This window comes from Eutrema salsugineum, unplaced genomic scaffold, assembly GCF_000478725.1.
Source record: "Eutrema salsugineum unplaced genomic scaffold, Eutsalg1_0 scaffold_8, whole genome shotgun sequence".
NCBI classification, from domain to species: domain Eukaryota; kingdom Viridiplantae; phylum Streptophyta; class Magnoliopsida; order Brassicales; family Brassicaceae; genus Eutrema; species Eutrema salsugineum.
Window position 1 is genome coordinate 4,056,560 of NW_006256414.1, and position 26,150 is coordinate 4,082,709.

General features: G+C 41.0%; 1 pseudogene; it reads right to left on the bottom strand.

Moving 5' to 3' along the window:
- Positions 1-9,112: 9,112 nt before the first annotated feature.
- On the bottom strand, positions 9,113-18,037 carry LOC112087862 (annotated as a pseudogene).
- Positions 18,038-26,150: the final 8,113 nt, after the last annotated feature.

Sequence of the window (26,150 nt, forward strand, 5' to 3'; positions counted from 1 at the left end):
GAGTTCGATGATGATTGCTAGCCGCGTTTCATAAGATCAAAGAAAGCCCTTGTTTCCGCTCCAGTCGTGCAAGCACTGATTGGAAACTCCCCATTCGAAATCATGTGCGATGCAAGTGACTATGCTGTCGGAGCAGTGCTTGGCCAACGAAAAGATAAGAAACTGCACGTAATCTACTACGCAAGCAGAACTCTAGACGAAGCTCAATGCAATTATGCTACAACAGAGAAAGAACTTCTAGCTGTCGTATTTTCATTTCAGAAATTTCGTTCTTATCTCGTAGGATCTAAGGTCATAGTTCATACTGATCATGCTGCAATCAAGTATTTAATGTCTAAGAAAGACGCTAAACCTCGGTTGATAAGATGGATCCTCCTACTGCAAGAATTCTATATCGAAATTCGAGATCAGAAAGGAGCAGATAATGGAGTTGCAGACCATCTTTCACGAATTTGAGTTGAAGAAAGATTGCCTCTAAATGACAGTTTGCCTGAAGAAAACATCTATGCAATAGATACTACCCCCAATGCCAATACCGCACCACCACGTCCTCTAATGCGACGAGCAGATGCTTTCAACACCCCATGGTTTAGGCACATAGCGAATTACCTAGCAGCTGATGTAGAACCACCACAATTCTTTGGGCATAGGAAGAAAAAGTTTCTGAAAGACGTAAGACATTATTTTTGGGATGAACCCTATCTCTATAAGAGATGTGCTGATGGGTTATTCCGAAGATGCGTGGCTGAAGAAGAGTGATGCGGTGCTGAGTGTGTCAACTACGTGAGGGAACAAGTTTTACCCTTAACAAAACAAAAGAAAGCCGCAAGTGCACAGCTAATCTGTTGCAGTATTTAGGGATCGAATCCACAGAGATTTGTGTGCCTGGTATTCTTCTACGGTTTTTAACTTTATGTCTAGACTAAATTGGTTTTAAAGGTTGGTTGTTTTTCTTGAATTAAACTAAAGGAAAATAAAGCAAATAAATCTATCCTAAAAGGCAAGTAAAGAAATCGAATGAAAGGCAGTAGAACAAGTAAAATATCGAACTAAACAAAGATAAGGCAAGTAAAATATCGCATGAAAGGTAAATAAAGCAAGTAAATAACGAACTAAGGAAATTGAAATGCAGGTCTAAGAAAGCAAGTAAAAATCGATGGAAATTGTAAACTATGGCTAAAAACGCTGAGCTTTTGGGAACTCTAAGGGATCATAATCGGTTTTAACATTAGGGTAGATAGATTGGGATTGACAGATAACAATATAGGGGTTCTAGAGCTAGAGTACGGCGGTATGACTACGTCACTGTCGTGATCATAACCAACTGTTTCTCGCAACCCTGACCAGTAGGTTTCCACTCTGGCCCTGGAAGGGAGAGAACGCAAGAGCTGCATAAGACTCGTCAATACTCACGATCTCGCCGCAGGTAGGTTTCCACTCCTACGGAAAAATCGCCTGTTTCATTCTAGGGCTGATACTTAATGAAAACTTTTGCAACACTAACTATCTAGATCAGATACTAGGTGATCAATCAAGCATACATGCAATAAGAACAAGAATAAACAGAGAACAGGTCGAAATCCCAGATCTATAAACTAGATATCTTAATCGATTATGAGAGCCCCTTTCGGGAACCCTAAGCCCAACTCGGGATCTACTCAGACATGGCTGAGTTCGACATCATCATTGGTTTTAATAAAAGTAATGAAAAACAGTAAAGAAAAGAGATAAAGAAAGCTTCTCTATTGAAGAACTCGGACTTGAACAATCTTCTACAAAAATATCATAAAAACGGCTTAAGGAAAAGCGTTTCTGTAAAGTATTAAGGGTTCTCTCTAAAAACGACCTAAATGACATGTATTTATAGTCTCCAATGCTCCATGGTCTCTAGGGTTCCGGAATTGAGGCTGGGAATGACTTTGGGCTTCAGATAAGTGGGCTTTAAGTCGGAGCTTGAATGCTGCGGTCGGGAGTGCTGTGACCACGGCAAGTAGCTTGTTGGCCGCGGTCGCGTGAGCTGCTGGCCGACTCCGCGTGGCTTCGGGGCTAATGGGATATCTTGAGATCCAACCGTTGGAATGTCTCCAAACCAAGTGCATTTGAAAGCTGGTTGATTCTTCTATAAGTTGTCCAATTTTGAGGGTGATCAGACGGTGAGAAGGTCTTCGTCTCTCCATGGGAGTTCTGACGGTCTGCATTTATCCAAAAGAGTCTTTTTGTTCCATTTTGTGCCTCTTTATCCCAAATTACCTGAAAAGTCTTTTAAAATCCGGAAACATAGAAATCCTTTGAAAGCCTTTGAAAATAGAGTAAAAACACCTGTAAAAGATATTAAAGTGATCCATAAAAATGGTCAAAATCCGGTGTTATCAAAGAGATGGAAGGAAATTTATTGGGATGCCATAGCTCGTCTTACGCAGGACATTTAACAACTTTCAAAACCGCTTCAAAGATCTTACAAGCAGGTTTTTGGTGGCCTACTTTGTTCAAAGATACTCAAGCTTATATATCGCGATGCGATAAATGCCAAAGGATGGGTAACATAAGCAAAAGGAATGAGATGCCTCAAAATTTTATTCTCGAAGTCGAAATTTTTGATGTCTGGGGAATAGATTTTATGGGACCCTTTCCTACTTCTTTTGGAAACCAATACATCTTAGTAGCAGTAGACTACGTCTCTAAGTGGGTAGAAGCAGTCGCAAGTCCCACCAATGATGCAAAAGTTGTCATGAAGCTGTTTAAATCTTTTATATTCCTGCGTTTTGGAGTTCCTAACATTGTGATAAGCGACGGAGGATCACATTTCATCAACAGAGTTTTCGAGAACCTTCTTAGAAAGAATGGAGTCACACATAAAGTTGCTTCTCCATACCATCCCCAAACCAGCGGTCAAGTGGAAATCTCAAACAGAGAAATCAAGTCGATTTTTCAGAAAACAACTGCAGTTCATCGCAAGGATTGGTCTACAAAGCTTGACGATGCATTATGGGAATATCGAACAGCATTCAAGACACCATTAGGAACAACACCATTCAATCTAGTTTATGGAAAAGCATGCCACCTTCCAGTAGAACTCGAGTATAAGGCGCAATGGGCTATCAAGGAGATGAATATGAATCTGAAAACAGCTGGGGAAAGAAGACTACTTCAACTTCACGAGTTAGAAGAAATTCGACACAATGCTTATGAAAACTCGAAGATCTACAAGGAGAAGACTAAAGCATATCATGATAAGAAGATTATTCAAAGAACTTTTGCTCCTAACGAGAAGGTACTCCTTTTCAATTCTCGTCTTAAGCTTTTTCCAGGAAAATTACGTTCAAGATGGTCAGGACCCTTCACGATAAAGGAAGTCAAACCATACGGAGCCATTGTCCTATGGGACAGAACCGGAAACTCATTTACAGTGAATGGACAGCGTGTAAAGCCATATCTGGCTGAAGAAACCGAAGACGAAAGAGAAGTGATGTTTTTGATTGATCCATCATCGGCCAATGATGAGACCAAAGGATGTCACGACCCCGGTTAAGTCTAATCGAGCAACAATGTCAAGCTAACGACTTGAAACAAGCGCTTAGTGGGAGGCAACCCACTTGGTATTTTATTTATTTCCCTTTGACCTTTATTTCTATTTCCATTGCTTTGTTTTTGTTTCATTTAATTTCAGGTTTTCAATAAGAAAGAACAAACACAAAAGACGAGCAGCTCTCTCCAGCACGATAAGTACTCCTAAACATTTCAACTTTTCTATTTTCTTTACCATTCTTTCCAAGATTTATCACACTGAGGACAGTGTGAAATAAGTCTGGGGGAGGATGTTCATCCGTTACTAATGAAATTTGATTTGTTTTGAGTTTGTTTTGGACACAAAAAAAATTTTCAAAATGTTTTTTTCAAAATGTTTTTCAAAAAATTGTTTTCAAAAATGTTTTTCAAAAAGTTTTCAAACCAGGAACCCAGTAAACATTACTATGATGAATTAGACCAGTGTGCTTCTACGCTATTTCCTCGTTTTTTGCTCTTTTGTGATTTAGGCCTAGACTAGGCGGTAGCTAAGTACTTGCATTACGAAATCCCACCAGAGGACTTCTATTCATGGAGATTCTTTCTGACAGGATATACTAGCTCATTTTATCTGGACTTAATTTTGACTTAATTTTCTCATTAAAGCAGATATGTGCAAAAACGTCGGAGAGAAAGAGGATCAACGCGGTTTTCAGTCACTGAAGACGGAGACCTGCGATTTCATTGGAATGATTCAACAAAAGGAGATAATTCAGTTTGCCTTGGAAAAACTTCAAAATCTTGGTACAATTTCGTCCCTTAGACTCTCTCTCTATAAAAGGTTGTTTCCTCTTTCTGAAAAAAAAAAAAAAAATGAAGGAAGAGAAAATTAAAACCTTGGAGAGTCTAGGGGGATTGAATTTCATACTTGAGGCAAACTTGATTCGATTATATAGAGTTTTGGAGATTATCTTTATGATTCCCGGAAAAGATCTAAGTCTGGGGGAATAGCTGTTTACAACAAAGAAGGAAGATTATGCAACAACAATTGGCAAAGGAGAAGTGACTGAAAATCTGCGGTCATCATCAGGTCCTTCTCTCTCTTGCGGTTTTGCATAATATCTAGCATCCTCCAGATCTTCAGGTAACCCTAAACACTTAAACTCCACCACTTAAATAGCCTTTAATGCCAAACGCCGTCTACCCTGAATAATGTCTTTAATGAGAACTCACAATATACTTAATGAATGTAGAGAGCTAGTTGACTGGAAGTTAGATCTAAGTGTGTAGATTTTCGCATGACGGATTAACAGACTAGTTTGCTTGTATTTTGGTGAGAATTTTCTAGACTAGATCCAAATAGATGTTTCACGATAAGTTATGGTTTAGAAGGACGGTCACTGAGATATTGTTTAGTTCCTGCGATTTTCAAAAATTTCTTTCCTGACTTAAGTTTGTTTGAGGACAAACAAAAAGGTAAGTATGGGGGAGTTGATAACACCGTATTTTGACCATTTTTATGGATCATAATTGTATCTTATGCAGGTGTTTTAACTCTATTTTCAATGTTTTTAAAGTGTTTTCAATGTTTTAGAGTTTCAAAAGACTTTACAGGAAACTTGGGCAAAAGATATGCAATTTGGAACAAATGAGCAATTTTGGATAAATGCAGACCGTCAGAAGTATGACAAGCGATGAAGACCTTCTCACCGTCTGATCACCCCCAAATTTTGAGGCAACATAGAGGATCCAACCAGCTTTCTAATGCACTTGGTTTGGAGACAATCCAACGGTTAGATCTTCAGATACTCCCGATGCAAGAATGACAGAAAATGCAGTTCCGGAAGAGAGCATGTGCCGGGACCGCGGCCAACACCCATTTTCCCGCGGGTAGAGCCACCGCGACCGCGGACTTTGGTCGTTCACTTTCCCGACGACTTAATTAAAGCCCAGATCAATTCCTTTCGTTATTTTTGAAGCCCTAAGTGACAAGAACCACCCCAGAAGCTATAAATATCCTCTTTAGGTCATTCTAAAGAGGCGGAGACCAATAGAAACCGAAACTTAAACAACTTAGAGAGAGAGAGAGAGGGATTTCTGCTGGAACCCTAGAGGAGGCCGCCGCATCAGAAGAAGGAGCCGCCGCTGGAGGAAGACATCGCGCCTCCATCTGCTTCTCCGTTCTTCGTTCTTCTTCCTTCTGTTCTTTAATTTCCTGCACTTTCAATACTCTGTGATGATTGTTTACAATATGTTTGAGTAGTTACCCAGTTGGGTTTAAAGGGATTATTCAAAGGGAATTTCATGTATCTTTGCTCATGAATCGATAGATTTAGGATTATTAATCTTCTAGATGTTCTTCGTTTGCCTTTAATCTTACTGCGTGATTCTTTGTTGGCCACTTAGAAGCCGATCTGATATGATATGTTGCGAAAGCTTTCATTGATTGTCTGAACTAGGGTGAAACGAGCAATTCTTCTATAGGAGTGGAAACCTACCTGTAGTTGAGTTGTGAATATTGATGAGTCTTGTTCTGCTATTGCATCTTCTCCCTTCCAGAATCAGAGTGGAAACCTACTGATTAGGGTTGCGAGAGATAGTTGTTTAGTGCTGCGAAAGTAGGCTATTCATACTTCCGTGCCTCGAGTTCTAGAACATACGTAGTTGATTACCTTTATCACTTGTTTAAAATCGACATAGCTTAGTCCATGAACCCCTGCGAAAACTCCTTGAGCCCCAACGTTTGTCTTTAATTGTTTACAGCCTTCTAGTTTCAATCGATTTTTACCTTCAATTCTATTTGCTCTTCATTCGCTTTTACTTGCTTCAATTCGCCTTTAATCTATTCGACTTTTACTTGCTTTTATTTGCTTTCGTTTTTGTCAATTGCTTTTTAGTTTTTAATTGCTTTCTAGTTTAGATTTAGTGACAACCAAAACTCAAAACCAAAACCAAAACCGTTTAGTTCTAATCTGATTTAAGCGTTGCAGTGAATTCGTACTGAAACAACTAAGTCTCTGCGGATCGATACCCTAAGTACTACAGCGCACATCTGTGCACTTGCAGACATTTAGGGGTTATAAATTTAAAACCTGAAGCTTAGTAAAACGAAAACAACAAACCCCCGTTTACAACTCGCATCACTGACTGCGTTTAGACTACCAGCAGCGTGCATTAAGGAAATTGAGAGAATGTGCTTTGCATTTATTTGGTCGGGTCCGGATCTAAACACTCACAAAGCTAAGATCTCCTGGGAAAGAGTTACAAGACCACAAAACGAAGGAGGGTTAGGACTACGACCCTTAAAGGAAACAAATAAGATTACTGGTTTGAAGCTTATTTGGAGAATTTATCAGCTCGAAGCTCTGTGTGGGTGATTTGGATCCGACAGAACCTGGTAGGTAAAGGTTCATTTTGGTCTCTGAAAGAGCAGACAGAAGCAGAGTCATGAATTTGGAGGAAGTTGTTAAAGCTGAGACCAGTGGCAAAAACATTCCATCGAGTGGAAATTCACAGTGGAGAAGACACATCTTCTGGTTTGACAACTGGTCCTTATATGGCAGACTAGAGGAATTTCTTGGGCCAAGGGGTTGTATAGACTTGGGCTTCAGAAAAAATGCAACAGTTGAGAATGTTCTCAGGTATCATCGACGAAGAAGACATCGCATTGGGATTCTCAACAGAGTGGAGGATGAGATTGATAAATTTAAAGCGACTGTAAACTTTAGCCAAGCAGATGTAGTTTTTTGGAAAGGAGCAAATGACAAGTATAAGAAAAAATTCGTATCAAAAGATACTTGGAAGCAAATTCGAGAGGCTAATCTGGAATGGGGTTGGACAGATGTGGTGTGGTTTTGGCATGCAACACCTAAATATTCTTTCTTCCACTGCACGGTAATGCATGACAGCATCTCTACCGGAGATCGCATGATGAAATGACGCAGCTTTGAATCCAAGTTGTGTGCTATGCAATCTTCCTCTTGAAACTACCAAGCATCTATTCTTCAGTTGCTCTTACTCTGCCCAGGTCTGGGACAGTCTGATCGGGGGTGTTCTAAGAGATAGATACACAACAGATTGGAATGAGGTACTCCGGTTGGCGAAGGATAACTCGCTGGGAAAAATTGCTCTCTTTATTCTTCGATACACTTTCCAAGCAACCATTTACGGAGTTTGGAGAGAGCGAAGTGCAAGACGTCACGGTGAAGCTCCATCTCACCACGTGAGACTGATTAAGCTCATTGATAAGACAGTTCGGAACAGGCTAAGCACAATTCGATCACTGGGGGATCAAGCGTATAACGAGGGGCTGGAGTTCTGGTTCTCGACAAGAAACTAAAACAAAGTTCCATTTTTCAAAAATTTAAATGTAGAAATTTAAACAAAAATCAAACTCTGAAGCACTAGTTGTAAAGCCTATTTTGATTGAATACAATATATATATATATATATATATATATATTTATATATGCCACGAAATCACTTGTATAACGTGTTATATGCGCCTAAAATCTGAGATTTTTTTAAGGTATTCTGTCTTTTAGGAATCGTTCTTTCAATATTAAAGTATACTTTTGTTCTAGATTTGTGACTTACACATGGTACAACCACGAAACCTTCACTAGAGGATGATTAAGATTTAAGAACCTTCTGAAAGTTGGTCAAGGAGAGATTCACACGACACGCAGCCGTAATCAGTTCGGGAACTCGTTAAATCGTTTGTGTCAAGGTTTGGATTACTAGTTTCTAGCTAATGATCCAATCTCAGCTAAGTTAAGATCTAAGCACAAATTGGATAAAAATCCTAACAACTTAGTATTGTCTATTTAGTTTTAATTATTTTATTCTCCAAAGGAGACTTATTTAACATATACTATTTTGTTTTTGACGATTTATCAACTAAAAAAGGTTGATGATTCTGCCGTACAATATTTTGGCTATGATATGTAGTTGCACTACACCATATATGGACATGCATAAGATTTTAATCCAGACTGGTATCAAAATGAATATTAAAGTTAGTATAAAAAAATGACAGAAAATTTATTCGAATCTGATATCTGGAATACCACTTGTGTTGTATCATTTTGTGTTGATTCATCGCGGTTGGAACAAATTTGAGACCCTGTGCTACTAAACTAAAATAGGTTTTATAATATATAATTTTTAGAATTTTAAATAAAAAAATAAAAGAAATTCTTTTATTAGTTTAAAAAGAAAATTGAGTACAATAATATTCAAATATGAAAAGTAAAACTATACGTTGTTGTTCTTAAAAATTAATTGGACCTCTTCTAAAGTTTTTTTTTTTAAACTATAATGGACCCTAAATTATATGGACCCTGTGTTGTATCCCATGTTACTCGTGTCAAACGCCGGCTAAGTAGCATTCGGAGACGTTTATGGAGGCATGTGTGTGGGTAAGATCGTTCTTTGTAATGATTTGGATCTTTCCAGCTATATAATCAAATCAAATCTGGACCATATCATTATTTATGGCCCTCAGAAACTAACTGCTTCAATAATGATTGAGACAACCATAAAACATAAAACTTCTTGATTTATAAAAGAAAACAAAAAACATAGTAATACTAATAGATGTCGTCTTTTACTCTAGTTTTTCAATACTGAGATCTGCGTAATCCAGTACTTCCCAAGAGCTAACAACACCCTCGACCACGTTTTTAGGAGTAGTAGATTTGGCCTTCTCATTGCTTAGCTCCGTTTTTAGATCCGATACTGTCTGCTCCAACGACAAAACTTTAGCAGCAGAAGTAGCAGATTTGGCCTTCTCATTGCTCAGCTCAGCTCCGAGATCCAACATTGTTTGTTCCAACGACAAAACTTTAGCAGCAGAATTGGCCTTCTCATTGCTCAGCTCAGCTCCGAGATCCCACACTGTTTGTTCCAACGACAAAACTTTAGCAGCATATTTGGCCTTCTCATTGCTCAGCTCAGCTCCGAGATCCAACACTGTTTGTTCCAACGACAAAACTTTAGATTCAGGTGCATATTGGTCAAGAAAGGTTCTATGCTTTAGGGCTTGAATCGGTTTAAGTCTTTAATAAGGAGAGAAGGCTCAAGGGATCACGTGTGAGGTTTAAGAAAGAAGAGAGTTGGTGTCCGTACAATGGTCCCCCCTTGGCCCTTCTTTCACACTTGGTCTTGTGACCGTTGGAGCTGTCACTATCTCTCGGGATCCATGCTCAAGACTCACATGTTTCCTTATGTGTCTAACCACTTTCTTTTGTATTGTAGCTTAGCTAAACCTAGTTTCTATTCTGTCTCCTCTATATATGTATCAAAGACGAGAATGAATAAATACACTTTTTTTGGGAACTCTTTCTCTCTTCTCGTTTGCATATTCTCTCAAATCTCTTTATTCCGCTTAGTCTCTAAATAATCTAACATGGTATCAGAGCTATTGGTTCCGATTTCCTGAGTTTCTTTTCTCTACTCTTCAAACCTTATTCTCTAAATCTCTCATTCTCTAGTTCGCTCATCTCTTATTCTCTTGGTTCTCAAAACTCCTCAAGAACAAAATGAGTTCAAACGATGCAAACACCGAGATCTCAAAACCGGTGGTGATTCCTGTTATCCTCAAAGGAGGAAACTACTTGTTGTGGTCTAGAACCACAAAGACGGTGTTGTGTGGACGAGGGCTTTGGAATCACGTCTTAGAAGAGCAGATTCCCGAAGAAGACGCCACCAAAGAAGGAAAGAAGGATGAAGAAGCCAAAGCTGTGGAAGCAAAATGGTTCCAAGAAGACCAGACCGTGCTTGGCATCATTCAAAACTCCCTTGAGCCGACGATTCTTGAAGCTTACTCCTACTGTGAGACAGCAAAATCTCTGTGGGAAACTCTCAAGAATGTGTTCGGTAATGATACAAACCTGAGCAGAGTCTTCGAAGTCAAGAAGGCGATTAATGACCTGAGCCAGGAAGACATGGAGTTCAAAGCTCACTTTGGGAAGTTCAGATCTTTGTGGGCTGAGCTAGAGATGCTGAGGCCGAGCACTTTGGATCCTAAAGTTCTCAACGAAAGGCGAGAGCAAGACAAAGTCTTTGGACTTCTTCTCACGCTAAACCCCATCTTCAACGACCTCATCAAGCACATTTTGAGAGAGGATAAGCTCCCAAGCCTTGAAGACGTTTGTGCAAGGATCCAAAAGGAGCAGGGTTCTATTGGTCTCTTCAAGAAGCAAGAGCTCATCTCGGCCAACAAAGGTGTCTTTAAACCCGATGACAGGAAGCCATGGATCTGTGACCATTGCAAGAAGAAGGGCCACATCAAAGATAAATGTTGGATTCTTCATCCTCACCTGAAGCCGAGCAAGTTCAAGGATGCAAGAGCTAGCTTTGCTCAAGAAGGAGCCGGTGCACTGACACAAGGTGGAGATGGTGCCATGAATGTCTCGACTGAGTTTGTGAGAAAGACCGACCTTGAGGCTCTTATCAAAGCCTTAGCCGCAAAACAGTCTGGTATCACCTTCTTCTCTAATAAACCTAAAACCGCTTTAGTGGTAGATTCAGGTGCATCTCATCATATGATTAGTAACCCTGAACTGTTAAACAACATAAAACCGGCTTTAGGAAATGTTGTGATAGCTAATAGTGAGGGAATTCCCATAAAAGGAACTGGTAACCTAAAGTTATTTGATAAAGATAGTAAAGCATTGTTTGTGCCTAAGTTCACTTCTAACTTATTATCGGTTAGTAGAGCTACCAAGGACTTAAACTGTTATGCGATATTTGGTCCTAATGATGTTCACTTTCAGGATATTAAGAATGGGAAGGTACTTGGAAAAGGGGGAACCAAAGATGATCTATATGTTCTCGAGGATTCTTCACCAAGCGACTCAAATGCTTTCTCTTTTAATTCATGTTTTTCTGCAAGTTTGAACTCTATTTGGCATGCTAGATTAGGTCACCCTCACTCGCGTGCTCTTGAATTAATGTTACCTGATGTTGCTTTTGATCACACAAGTTGTGAATCTTGTATTCTTGGTAAACATTGTCGAGTTATTTTCCCTAAATCATCTACTATTTATGAACATTGCTTTGACTTGGTTCATTCTGATGTGTGGACTTCACCTTGCATGTCTAGGGATAGTAATAAATACTTTGTGACCTTCATTGATGAAAAATCAAAATATACCTGGATAACTTTACTTCCCTCTAAAGATCGTGTATTTGAAGCATTCACAAACTTTCAAAATTATGTGACTAATCATTTTAATGCCAAGATTAAGATTCTTAGATCAGATAATGGCGGTGAGTATACAAGTCACAGATTCAAAGAACATCTAGCAAAGCATGGCATCTTACACCAAACCAGTTGCCCTTACACTCCACAACAAAATGGAGTTGCTGAGAGGAAAAATAGACATTTAATGGAGGTGGCCAGGTCGATGATGTTCCATACAAATGTGCCTAAACGTTTTTGGGGAGATGCTGTCTTAGCTGCATGCTATCTCATTAACCGGACCCCAACAAAAGTCTTACAAGACTCATCACCATTTGAGGTACTTAACAAAACTAAACCCTCATTAGATCACTTACGTGTTTTTGGGTGTGTTTGTTTTGTGTTTGTTCCAGGTGAACAGAGAAACAAACTTGAGGCCAAAAGCATAAAGTGTATGTTCCTTGGGTATTCAACAACTCAGAAGGGGTACAAGTGCTATGATCCTGTTAATAGCCGCACTTATGTGTCCAGGGAGGTCAAATTTCTTGAGAACCAGGGATACTATGACAAGAAGAATTGGGAGAGTCTCAAAGACCTGTCAAGCTCTCCATCTGATCTCGCTACTAGTCTGCGGTTCTTGCTGGATCATCTTGGGAACCCAGTCCTGCCTAAGCAAGTGCATAAGCCGGTTCCTACAAATACTCAGAAGAAGCTGAGCCCGGTACCATTGAATTTCAGAGGTAATCAGACGAGGAGCAGAGTCAAGAGCCAACTCCAGATGACTTAGAAGTGGAGGCAGAGGAATCAGTCCCACAAGAACAAGGAGAGGCGGTTGTAGAGGAACCTGTTCAGCCATTAAGAAGAAGTACTAGGCTCATCAAGGATCCATCTAATCGGATTGTAGAGGAACCTGTTCAGCCATTAAGAAGAAGTACTAGGCTCAGCAAGAACACCAGAGTCTACTACAATAGTCAAGCTGTAGCTCATCCAATTCAGGCTGTTTATTCTCTTGCCTTGTTGCCCTCTGATCATCAAGCGTTCATGGGAAAAATTGAGGAACATGAGATTCCTCAAAGCTATGAAGAAGCTAAAGACAAGAAGGAGTGGATTGAAGCTATAGGTGACGAGTGAGGAGCTATGGAACGCAACCATACTTGGGATGAAGCCGAGTTACCACCAGGGAAGCGAGCTGTGAGCTCAAAGTGGGTTTTCACTATCAAGTATAAGAGTAACGGTGAAATTGAGAGATACAAGGCTCGGTTGGTTGCAAGAGGGTTCACTCAGACCTTTGGAGAAGATTATACAGACACGTTTGCTCCGGTTGCCAAGCTCCATACTGTAAGAGTAGTCCTCTCTCTCGCTACTAATCTCTCGTGGGATCTGTGGCAAATGGATGTGAAAAATGCATTCCTTCAAGGGGAACTTCAAGAAGAAGTTTATATGACCCCTCCCCCAGGCTTAGAGGATATTGTTGCACCCGGTAACGTTTTGAGATTGAGGAAAGCTATATACGGATTGAAACAATCTCCAAGAGCCTGGTATAACAAGCTTAGTACCACTCTGATGGAAAAGGGGTTCAAGAAGTCTCACTCGGATCATACTTTGTTTACCCTCCAGAGCTCTCAAGGTCTGGTGGTTGTTCTTGTTTATGTAGACGATCTTATCATTTCTGGAGATGACAAGGAGGGAATTCAGTCTACAAAAGCCTTTCTTAACTCGGTATTCGACATTAAAGACCTCGGCGAGCTCAAGTATTTCCTTGGCATTGAGGTGTGTAGGTCTCCTGAGGGTCTCTTTCTGTCTCAGAGGAAGTACAGTTGATCTTCTCAAAGAGACAGGAAAACTTGGAGCTAAACCAGCCAAAACGCCGCTTGAAGAGGGCTACAAAGTCAATCGAAAGGGGGAGAAATCAGATGAAGCCTTCAAGGATGTATTTCGGTATCGACGACTTGTTGGCAAATTGATCTATCACACTCTCACAAGGCCAGATCTCTGCTTCGCCGTGAATCAAGTAAGCCAACATATGCAAGCTCCGACAGTGTATCATTGGGGTATGGTGGAAAGAATTCTCAGATACCTCAAAGGGAGTCCAGGACAAGGCATTTGGATGGGAAAGAACAATAATACAGAGATTGTGGGATATTGTGACTCAGATTGGGCTGGCGATCGTGTTGATAGAAAGTCAACAACTGGGTATTGTACTTTCATTGGTGAAAATCTTGTAACCTGGAAGACTAAGAAGCAAAAGGTGGTCTCATGCTCAACCGCAGAAGCTGAATATAGGGCAATGAGGAAGCTTACAAGTGAATTAACCTGGCTTAAGGCGCTCCTTAAAGACTTTGGCATTGAGCAAGAAGGTCCGATTACAATGCATTGTGATAACCAAGCTGCTATACACATTGCAACAAACTCGGTGTTTCATGAGAGAACAAAGTCTATTGAAATAGATTGCCACAAGGTCCGTGAGAAGATTGAGGAGGGTGTGGTGTTACCGTGCTACACAAGAAGTGAAGACCAGTTGGCTGATATTTTCACTAAGGCCGCAAGTCTTAAAGTTTGCAACAATCTCTTTAGCAAGCTAGGACTTGTGGACCTTAGTCGCCCTTGATCATAGTCCTTGATCCATGGACATCATACTCTTTTTCCCTTAACAAGGTTTTGTCCCATGAGGTTTTCCTTGTTAAGGTTTTTAATGAGGTGATGCTCATGGGTCTTCAAGCTTAGCAATCTAAACAACTTCGATGGCTAAGCTTGAGGGGGAGTATTGGTCAAGAAAGGTTCTATGCTTTAGGGCTTGAATCGGTTTAAGTCTTTAATAAGGAGAGAAGGCTCAAGGGATCACGTGTGAGGTTTAAGGAAGAAGAGAGTTGATGTCCGTACAATGGTCCCCCCTTGGCCCTTCTTTCACACTTGGTCTTGTGACCGTTGGAGCTGTCACTATCTCTCGGGATCCATGCTCAAGACTCACATGTTTCTTTATGTGTCTAACCACTTTCTTTTGTATTGTAGCTTAGCTAAACCTAGTTTCTATTCTGTCTCCTCTATATATGTATCAAAGACGAGAATGAATAAATACACTTTTTTGGGAACTCTTTCTCTCTTCTCGTTTGCATATTCTCTCAAATCTCTTTATTCCGCTTAGTCTCTAAATAATCTAACACAGCTCAGCTCCGAGATCCAACACTGTTTGTTCCAACGACAAAACTTTAGCAGCAGAATTGGCCTTCTCATTGCTCAGCTCAGCTCCGAGATCCCACACTGTTTGTTCCAACGACAAAACTTTAGCAGCATATTTGGCCTTCTCATTGCTTAGCTCAGCTCTTAGATCCGATACGGTCTGCTCCAACGACATAACTTTAGCAGCAGAAGTAGCAGACTTGACCTTCTCCGTGTCCAGATCAAGGTTGAGATTCTTGATTTGTTCCTTGAGGTCTTGAAATCGAGAACCATCATCATTTGCTTTCTTACTCTCCAAGGAAATCTTATCAAGCTTTTCCTTCAACCAGTCTAGCTTGAAGCCTGCTTCAGATTTGATCTTCTCCTTGTTTAGTTCAGCTTTGAGATTCTTGACTTGTTCCTCAAGTTCTTTGACACGAGAACCATCAGAAATTTCTTTCTTCCTCTCCAAGTAAACGTCATCAAGCTTTGTTTTCAACCAGTCTAGCTTGAAGCCTGCTTCAGTTAGATCGATCAACACGCTCTGACCATTGCTTAGCTCAGTCTCGGATAAGCTATGTGGAGGCTTGTTCAGTGTCTCGATGAGACCAATGAGGATATTCATGTATGTTGTCTTCACCAATTGGCTTTTTGGACTGAAATTCACTGCAATGTCAGGGTGTTCCTCGAAAATCCAACTAACTGGAACGGCCTATCAACATGAATCTTCTTATAATTAATAAAATAAAACAAACACAAGAAGTATCATCATAGTAGTTCGTTATACCTGGGAATAAAGAACGTGGAAACCTCTGACATCTAACATCTCCTTCCCGGTTACTTGTGCTTCATCAACAACTTCAGCTACTTTTACTTGGACTTTAACGATCAGTTTGTTCTTCTCCAAAAACCCTTTTTCTTGAAGCTTTTTAAGAGGCACCGCCTTTGCAAAACCCCATCCTGAGACCTGAGCGCAGAACAAGCTGCATGGCGATTCTGTGACAAATACCGAAAGGTTCATTTAAGGTTTTTTCTTCATCAGTCATATATATACAAGAAAGATAAATTATATACCACATGTTGTGTCTATCTCTTTGCCTGATTGATTCAACAGAACGAATGAAAACTAGCGCTCCTTTTCCACCCATGTCGCAATGATTCAGGATTCGCAACGGTGAGGAACAGAGACAAGTGATCTTCAACACGATCTCCTTTGGGATAAACCTGAACAAACCTGAAAGAAAAAAAATACGAAACGGATTTAATGAAACGCTTATACAGTTGTACATCTAATAATATCGAGAGAAGTTATTGAATCAAAACATATATTTAAACTTTTCATTTAAAATGAATTTTGGGTTAAATATTGTTGGAATATATAATTTTCATAGAAAAATGAATCATACAATTTCCGAGCTTTGATGTATTATATTCAATATTTTAATCTAAAATTTGTAAAAAAAATCATAACTTTTTTGGTAAAAAATAATTTTATCATTTTAAAAAAATCTCCAATTTTTATTAATCAAAAAATATAGTCATATCGTTAGTTAACTATAACTACTGATTAATGTTGGGTCTAAAATGGATTGGTCAAAAAAGTTTGGAATTAAACGGTTTAGTCAACAAAAATTGAAGAATTGTTTTATCTATCGAGTAGTTGGTGCTTTTTTGACTGAAAATTGTGAGTTAAGGATTTACATTTTCCCCTAAAATAAATTGTGCAGAATGTCATTATTGTGGGAACTGGATTGTTCAAAATTGGGTCAGGTCCACAAAGCCTAGAAAAAAATATAGTTTAATAAATTATATTCTAAATAATCGAATATTCGGAATTGGATAAGATAAATATCGGCCCAAAATACAGGATTCAGCCCATCAACCCACTCGGGGACCAACTAAGTGTTGCCTCGAACGTGCAAACTAAGCGAGCTCCGAGCTTCGAGATATCCGGTCAAAGTCAAAGATATTCCTTTAACAGCTCGGAGCCGTTACGGAGGTCACAAAAACGGCGTAACACGAAGTGGCCCAAGATATGCGGCGGCAGTTCGAATTCCGAAGAAAAGTATAAAAAGAGTTCGCAACATACGAAAAACACACATTTTTCCTCCGGAAAAATCCTAAAATTACAGTTATCTTTTTGTACTCTTTCTCTTCGATAAATCCTGTATTCATCTTCGATTATTTCAATAAAAGCCCAATTTCTTCAATACATTTCTATAATCGATCAATTCAAAGACAGATCTGGCTCATCGTTATAAATCCGTTCCCTAAAACTATATACAAATATCTGAGTGTGGAATTTACCAACCATATTTTGGCGCCGTCTGTAGGGGTTTATCAGATTTTCTTACTAAAGAGCCGATCCTAGAATCACAAGCAAGAAAATGGATTCAAACCAATCATCAAAGAAATCTAACTCTCAGAACTCGCATAGATCCAACTCCGGTCTTACGATCGTCGGATCGAGCCTCCAACCTGCCGCAGAACCGGACCTTTGAGTCCTGCCAACAGCACCTGTGGCAGCAACCACGGTTACGACCCAAAACGTACCTCCCGTGGAGGTGGGTCGTAACGCGCCAATAGCTCTCGCAACCCTGACGCATCTGTCGATCCAACGCCGATCGAGCCACCACCGGCATGATGTCAGCAAATGCAGCCCGAATCACTATGGCACCTAAGTGTCTAGGAAGTGGCCGAGATACACCGCACCATGACACTCTTGACTGAGAGGCAGTGCGTACTCGAACTGACTATCCAAAGGCAACAGTTCAAGCTCGGGCGCTAGAGAACCGAGGATGCTTACATCCCATGGACTACTGTCAATTTCTCGCCTGTTCAAACTCCCCTGAGCAGGCAATGCATGATTCCAGTCCGCTTCGCGACCATTCCCGAGCAGACAACCTCGACCTATCCTTCAGCGTTCACACCCAAATTCAGTAGGACCCGACCGCCCTACCCGAGCTCTTCCGCAGATCGCTTGCCGTCACCACCACCTCTTCCAAGGAGCGGATCTCCTACCTGGATTTGGGATGGCCACTGAAACCCAAGCTCGGTCCCGCAACAACAGTTCCGGACCAAAGCAAAATACAGCAAATCAGGGGTATCCGCAGATTCAGCGTGATGACCCAAGAACAAGAACCATAGGCTCATTAAAAACCAGGGCCATCTCAAAGCTTTCAGACTCGCCATGACCAGAGACAACCTAAGCGACGAAGAACAAGATGCAGGACATTGCTGTTTCTTCATCAGAAACCTAACAGGTCCCGATCAAAAGTGGTTCTCTACACTCGAACCAAACTCTATCGACAACTTCACTCAACTCGTGTCCATCTTTCTAAAGCATTACTCTGTTTTTATCCAATCGAGAAAAACCAAGGCTGCCCTTTGGAAACTCAAACAAGGACCCGGAGAGTCTCTCAGATCCTCTATGGACATATTCAAGGTTATCAAAGCCCATATCACCCATCCAAACGAGGAAGTCACCCTGCTAGCCCTGCAACAAGGGCTAGTAGTCACATCAGAATTCTTTAAAGAAATCACCGTGCGAACTCCCGTCTCGTTGGACGATGCCCTGCACAGAGCTACTCCTTTCATCTTCCTCGAAGAGAAAATCGCAGCTCGCAAAGGCGAGAGCGTAGGTGCACCCTCCACGAAAAAGGCCTCGAAAGAGAGACCCAAGGGCGAGGGACATCACACCTACGCCATAGATAGCCCCGAGTCAAAAAAAACAAATATAAAAAAGCAAACTTTGACAAAAAAAAAATTTGCACATACCACGAAAAGAAAAGACATTCCACCGAGGAATGCCAAACTCGAATAAGGATGTTAGCCACAGAAGGCGATCCTGAGAAAACCGACAAAGCCGAGGAAAATTTCGAGGAGAAAGAGATGGAACAACCTCCCAAAGCTGAAAAAAAAACCCGTCCCTAAGAAAAGGGAGCGATCTGACAGTGTGGAACCTCCGGAATCTCCACCACCAGCTCCTCGGAAGAGAATCAACCTGATTTTCAGAGACCTCAGCATATGCGGAGGATCAATGAAATCTGTGGTCACCCCTCCCCCCCGGCGCGCACCTCGAAAACCAACAGACTCACGCTTGGCAAAGCTATGTTCTTTTTTGGGGGGAGTGGCTCCTATAGCACCAAAGAGAGTGACACGATAAATTCAATCAAGGCTCATCAAAGGACAGTGGAATCAAACGTTAAGCCAAAGCAATTCCTCGAAGGACCAGATCACGAGATCTCTTTCCTGGAAAGCGATACGCTTTACCTCGACAAACCACATGACGACGCACTTGTAATTCAGCTTGATGTAAGCGAATTCAAACTGTCTCATGTCATGATCGACACTGGAAGCTCCGTGGACGTCTTGTTCTACGACGCATTCAAACGAATGGGTTTCTTCACCTCCATGCTTAGGGTCGAGAAAACACCTCTAACCGGCTTTGCCAGAGAAACTTGCTACTCCCTAGGGACTATACAACTATCCGTAATAGCGGGAGGAGTACGAAAAGCAATTGAATTCGTTGTTGTAAACCGAATCGCACCTTACAACGCCATCTTAGGCAGGCCATGGCTTTACGCCATAAAAGCAGTCGCCTCCACATACCATCAATTTATTAAATTTCCGTCTCCAAAAAGAGTCCAAATCGTGTGCGGCTGTCAAAGAGCCGCTCGACATTGCTATATGGGATGCTTTAAACAAGCCGAACAATCTCCCGCATAGCAATCACAGAAAGAGGATGAACTCGCGATGCGTCGCATAAAAAACAAAAAAGACCCTTCTATGGGAGAACCCTGCAGAGAGCCCGTTGTTCAGGTATGCATTGACGAGGCTCATCCGAAAAAATGTGTCGGAATCGGGAGAGACCTCTCACCCACCATCCGAAACGAGCTGCTGAGTTTCTTAAAAAAAAACATCAGCACTTTTGCCTGGTCCACGTCTGACATGCCCGGTATCGACCTTGGTAAACCCTAAACCCTACCTTTAAGCCCATAAAACAAAAACGGCGCAAGCTCGGCCCTGACCGGGCTAAAGCAGTCAACGACGAGGTAGACCGACTCTTAAAATTCGGATCTATCAGGAAAGTAAAATATCCCGATTAGTTAGCCAACCCCGTTATAGTAAAAAATAAAAAACGGGAAGTGGAGAGTCTTGATGTGTGCGGGCCTACGGTTTTCGTTTTTATAAGCCCATTGGTTGTGAAGTTTTAAATTTATAAAACTCTAGTGTCTGCAAGTGCACATATGTACGTTGTAGGACTTAGGGTGTCGATCCACAAAGAAGATGTCTAATCTGCAAGAAACAACAAACTAGGAAAGTAAGCAAAGTCATAAACTCAAGGGGGTTTGGAGTTTTTGGTTATGAATCCTAAACTAAACCTAATCTAATATTTACGGAAAATAAAATGCAATGCAAATGAGCTGTTAAAAAAATATCTCAAGGATGTCGACTCAAATTATAGACTCTAAACTCATAGGTGGCGATTTAAACTTCTCCGGTTTAGCCTCCGGACGATTTATCTTCATTTTTTTATGGGGATCTGCATGGAACTGGAATAGACATGTGTATGATTAACCAACTCTCGCCATCTTAATTAACTAATCACTCAAATCTGACAATTAATTCTCACTCTCATGCCAGAAATAAGATCATGCATTAACTATTGAATTTGTATGCTCACATCTTTTCAACAGATAGTTCTCGACTCCTGTAGCGACTATGTTCTTTTAAAGCTAGGTATGGATGATCTGATACAGCACTCTCGTGGCTCTGATCGATCCTAGGCACATAATAAGTCATGAATCTACTCTCATGCAATATAAATAACTTAGAAGAGATGAGATCCAGAATATGCTTTAGAACTTAGAAATCCTAATCGAACATATATGCCTATCAATAACTCTAAAAAAACTTGACTTTCTGGGACAGATCTAAATGATGCAAGGAATGATAAAAGATATGAAAGAATGCAGAAAATGAAACAGAAAGGTAAATTAGATAAAAAAGAGAAAGAACAATGGGTCCAGGGAAGAATCCCCTACTACATCGCTGAATCCTAGGAAAACAAAGTTTGGTGGCTCAAAATCTCATTACAGGAGCACACACTCGTTTATGACTGCTAAGAAATGTATTTATAGGTCCTAAGGTCTTTCAGGTCTCATTTGGGCTTCTCTAAAGAGGAATGGCGAAATGGGCTTTGATGATAGACCTTGTGGCTCGTCATGGGTTCACCGGGGGTGAGAGTCTTCCGGGGCAGGCAAAATGCATGTTTGCCGCAGGTGAGTCTTCTGAGACTGGTGAATTTAGTCAATTTGTTCTCCATGTATCTTTTGATTGCACCGTTGGATCTTACTGATGTAAAGTGCTATGGAAAGCTGGTTGTCTCCTCTTGAATATCTCCAAATTTGAGCTGGCTCAGACGGTGAGAAAAGCTTTATTTTAGGCTGAACTTCTGACAGTCTGACTCTGAGCTAAAAATATGGATTTTTTCCATTTTGCCATTTTTCCTCTAAATTTTTTGAAAAGAGCCTTGAAATTATAATATAGAGAAATTATAATAAAAATTCCTAAAACTGATTAAAACCTTTAAAAAAACATTTGAAATCAATGGTGAAAATGGGTACAAATACGGTGTTATCAAGTCTGCATCCACTTCACCGACCTGAATAAGCCCTTTCCAAAAGATAGCTTCCCACTTCCACATATCGATTATCTAGTGAAAGCTATGGCTGGACACCAGTTGTTGTCCTTCATGGACGCCTTTTCGGGATACAACCAAATCAAAATGCATCCTAAAGACCAAGAAAAGATCGCCTTCATTACAGACCGAGGCACGTATTGCTATTGAGTGATGCCCTTCGGACTAAAAAATGCCGGCGTAACTTACCAACGCTTAGTAAACAAAATCTTTGCTGACAGCTCGGAAAAACAATGGAGGTTAACATCGACCATATGCTCGTGAAATCTGAAAAAGAAACTGATCACGTTGCACAACTCAGAGAATGTTTTAACATACTCAACCAATACAGCATGAAGCTGAACCCAGCCAAATGTTCGTTCGGAGTTCCATCCGGTGAATTCCTCGGCTACCTCGTAACCGAGCGAGGCATCAAAGCGAACCCGAAGCAGATAAATGCCTTCCTCGAAATGTCGTCTCCTAAGACCACGAGAGAAGTACAAAGGTTGACCGGGCGAATAGCAGCCCTGAACAGGTTCATCTCCCGATCAATCGATAAATGCCTACCATTCTACAACCTGCTTAAAGGAAACAAAAAGTGCCTGTGGGACGAGAAATGCGATTAAGCCTTCAAGCAGCTTAAGGCGTATTTTTAGCGAGCCTCCCATCCTCGCCAAACAAGTTGAAGGTGTGCCCCTCTATCTATATATCGCGGTATCGCCTGCAGCAATCAGTGGCGTGCTATTTTGCGAAGAACAAAGCGAACAGAAACCCATATTTTACGTAATGGAAAACAACACTGATCGACGTCGAGACACGATATCCAGCAATGGAAAAACTGGCGTTGGCCGTCGTAGTTTCAACACGGAAATTGAGACTTTACTTTCAGTCTTACGCCATTGTGGTAATGACTTCGCAACCATTGCGAACCATACTCCACAGTCCCAGTCAGTCCGAACACCTCGCGAAATCGTCCATCGAGCTCAGCGAATACGATATCGAGTACCAGATCAGCCGATTTCGTTATCGAACTAGCTCCGGAAGCACAAGACGAGATTTCATCAAATAAAACATGGTCCCTCTATGTGGACGGAGCCTCGTCAAGACTAGGCTACAAGGTCGGGATTCAAATCATATCTCCAACGGGAGAAGCGATGGAACAGTCTTTCAGACTTGGCTTCAACGCTTTGAAAAACTAGACCGAATACGAGGCCCTCATAGCCAGACTAAAATTAGTCTTTAGAATTGGTGTGCGTGAGGTGAGCGCTTTCAGCGACTCCCAGCTCGTCACCAGCCAATTCCACGGCGAATGTGAAACCAAAGATACGAGGATGGAGGCCTACCTAAAAGTAGGGTGCAGCATCGTCGAGCAGTTTGAGAAATTTGAACGGACTCGAATACCTTAAGGAGAAAATTCTCATGCGGACGCATTAGCCGCATTAGATTCCACTTCGGATCCTCTGGTTAAACGAACAATCTCAGTAGAAGGTATCGAGAAACCGAGCATAAACCTTCCACCAAAAAATCAAACAGTGAGCGAAGTCTCGGCTCTGCCAACAGATCCGGGCCCAAGTAACCAAACTCAGACCTCGACAGAGTCCGAACCCACACTTGTGGAAGAACTTCCTCCGGTTGAAAGAACCGACGACGATCCTGACGATCATGACGAATACGTCAATCCACCAGATTGGAGAACTCTCATTCTCGAATAAATCCCAGATGGCACGGTCCCATTGGACAGATGGAAAACAAGAAAACTAAGAGCTAAGAGCTCGAGGTACACCGTAATGGAAGACCGGCTTTACAAACACAGTGTCTTTGGACCCTACCTCTGATTCATCCACGATATCGAAGCTCGAAAAGTAATGGAAGAGGCTCATGATGGCCACTGCAGAATACATTCGTCAGGCCACACCCTCGCCATCAAAATAAAAAAAAAGCAAGGCAATTCTGGCCAAAAATGATAATCCACTACGAAAAGTACACGCAGAAATGAGACAAGTGCCAAAGGCACGCACCGATGATACATTCTCCAGCAGAGAACTGTCATTGGTCACAGCTTCATACCCTTTCATGAGGTGGTCTATGGACCTGATAGGGCCTCTGGTCCCCTCGGGACGCAAACAGGTGAAATATTTTCTAGTCATGACTGACTACTTTACCAAATGGGTCGAAGAAAAAGCCCTTCAAAACTCAGCCGAAACTGAGGTCAAAAACTTCATATGGAAGTACATAGTCTGTAGATACGGGCTCACGTACGTTATCGTAACGGACATCTGGCCCTAGTTTATATCAAAGACGATGCAAAAATTCTGCAATAGGTGGAAAATCCGCCACAAGATGTCAACACCTCGGTATCCTCAAGGCAACGGCCAGGCCGAGGCCACCAATAAGACAATACTGAGTGACCTCAAGAAGCGCCTTGATGCCAGAAAGGCACGATGGGCAGAGGAGCTACCAGCAATCCTATGGGCATGTTGAACTACTCCTCACAAGGCCACTAGCGAGACCCCGTTATCATTAGCCTACGGCCTCGAGGCAATAGTTCCAGCCGAAGTTTTTGTTCCCGGCTAGAGAAGGACATTGTGTTGATAACACCTGATTTTGACCATATTTATGGATCACTTTCAGTATCTTATGAAGGTGTTTTCAATCAATTTTAAAGGTTTTATAATTGTTTTCCATTTTTCTAAGTTTTAAAATATTTTTCAGGTTATTTAGGCAAAAATAATATAAATTGGAGGAAACATTCACTTTTGACCAATTTCGGACTGTCAGAAGTTTCACATCCGATGAAGACTTTTCACCGTCTGATCAAGCTCAAATTTGTACAAACGATAGATGAGACAACCAGATTTTTAATGCAAGTGGATTAGACGCAATCCAACGGTTAAATAATAAGTTATTTCCAATTTACAGAAAACATGTTTATTCAGTCTCGCAAAACAAGCAAGAGAAGGAATGAAGTTTGGACATCATAAGCCAACCACCGTGGTCCAGGAGCTCGTGACCGCGGTGTACACTCTTCTGGCCACGCCTCAGAACCTCCATCCACAATGAACCCACATTTACCAGTCTTGGAGAGCCCAATTCTGCAACACGCTCATTTTCGGCCCAATGGCCCGTTTTCAAGTCCAACTCATTCTCTCTGCAAAAGAAGCCCTAAGGACGACCAGAAACACTTTGAGACCTATAAATATGTATTTTAGAAGACCTAATTTCAGGTGTGCTCTTTTACCCTTCATAGGGAGGCACCCAACTTTTGTTTCTTAGTTTTAGATTAGGGAGATATAGATTTTTCTCTTGAACCTTTGTTCTTTCTTTTCATCAATCTATTCAGTTTATGCAATCTTTTTTACTTTACTGCTTTTCTATTTCAAAACCAATATGATGTTGTCAAGCTCAGCCATGTCTGAGTAGATACCTTGTTGGGTAAGAGGGCCATCGGAAGGGACCTCTTACAAGTGTCTATCCTAGTTTAGAATCATAGAAAATCTTAGAGATGAACCCTAATACCCAGCACATTTTTCATCTTTGTTTTGATCTATTTTTATTTCTTGTTTAGCTTAGTAGAAATCGTGACACCAAAACCCCACAAAAAACCCCATTATTGGTATTTGACTTCGATTACTAATGCAGTTTAAAATTTTTGCAAAAAAGACAACTCTCCCTGTGGATCGACACCCTAGGTACTACAACGCACAGTTGTACACTTGCAGACACTAGGGTTTACAAATTTATAACTCTTTTGTGACATCAACCCTAACTCGCATCATGTGTCTGGACAACGTGGAACTCAATGAAGATGCTCTTCAAAAACATTTGGATCACATCGACGAACGTCGAGAACAAAATAAGATCAGGTTCTAGAACTATCAGCAAGCCGCAACTCGCTTCTATAACACAAAAGTTCGATCACGAAAATTTGCAATCAGAGACTTAGTCTTGCGAAAATTTTTTGACCGCACTAAGGAAGTAGACGCCGGAAAACTAGGGAACAAATGGGAAGGTCCCTAACTAAAGCACGCAACAGAGTACCAGAAAAGAGACCATGGAACGTCATGAGCCTCAAAAGATATTACTTCTGAGTACTCGAAACAATCGAACTACGTCCGGTTTGATCCCTAGACGGGGTACGTAGGCAGCTCGAGCTACGAGTCCAGCCACTATCTTTCTAAAACCTTTTCAAATACTTCGAAATGTACCAAATTCGATATGTTGTAATCAATATTTTAATATATCAATAAAGCAGACATTTCGAACAAATGCTTTTACCTCCTTTTTTTTATAGACTATCATTTGTCAAAACAAATTATTGCAGTAGTGATCAATGTGATTCCAATTTTTTTTTTTAAAAAAGTTCGAAGCCAATCATGGTTTAATCAACAAACCAATAGAGCCTCGAAAACAACTAATAAAGTAAAATTTTCTAAGTTAATATACAGGCCCAAACCTGAAAAGAGCGACGGCCCACATAAGCCAATCGCTTCGCGGAATCCGGGCTCGAGCCCATAACTTTCAAATCAAAAGCAAAAAAATATATTTTGCCTTAACCGAGGCCGAACTCGAACGACTAAGGCCCATTCGAGCGAACTATTTCTAAAAGGAATAATGCTAAGCATG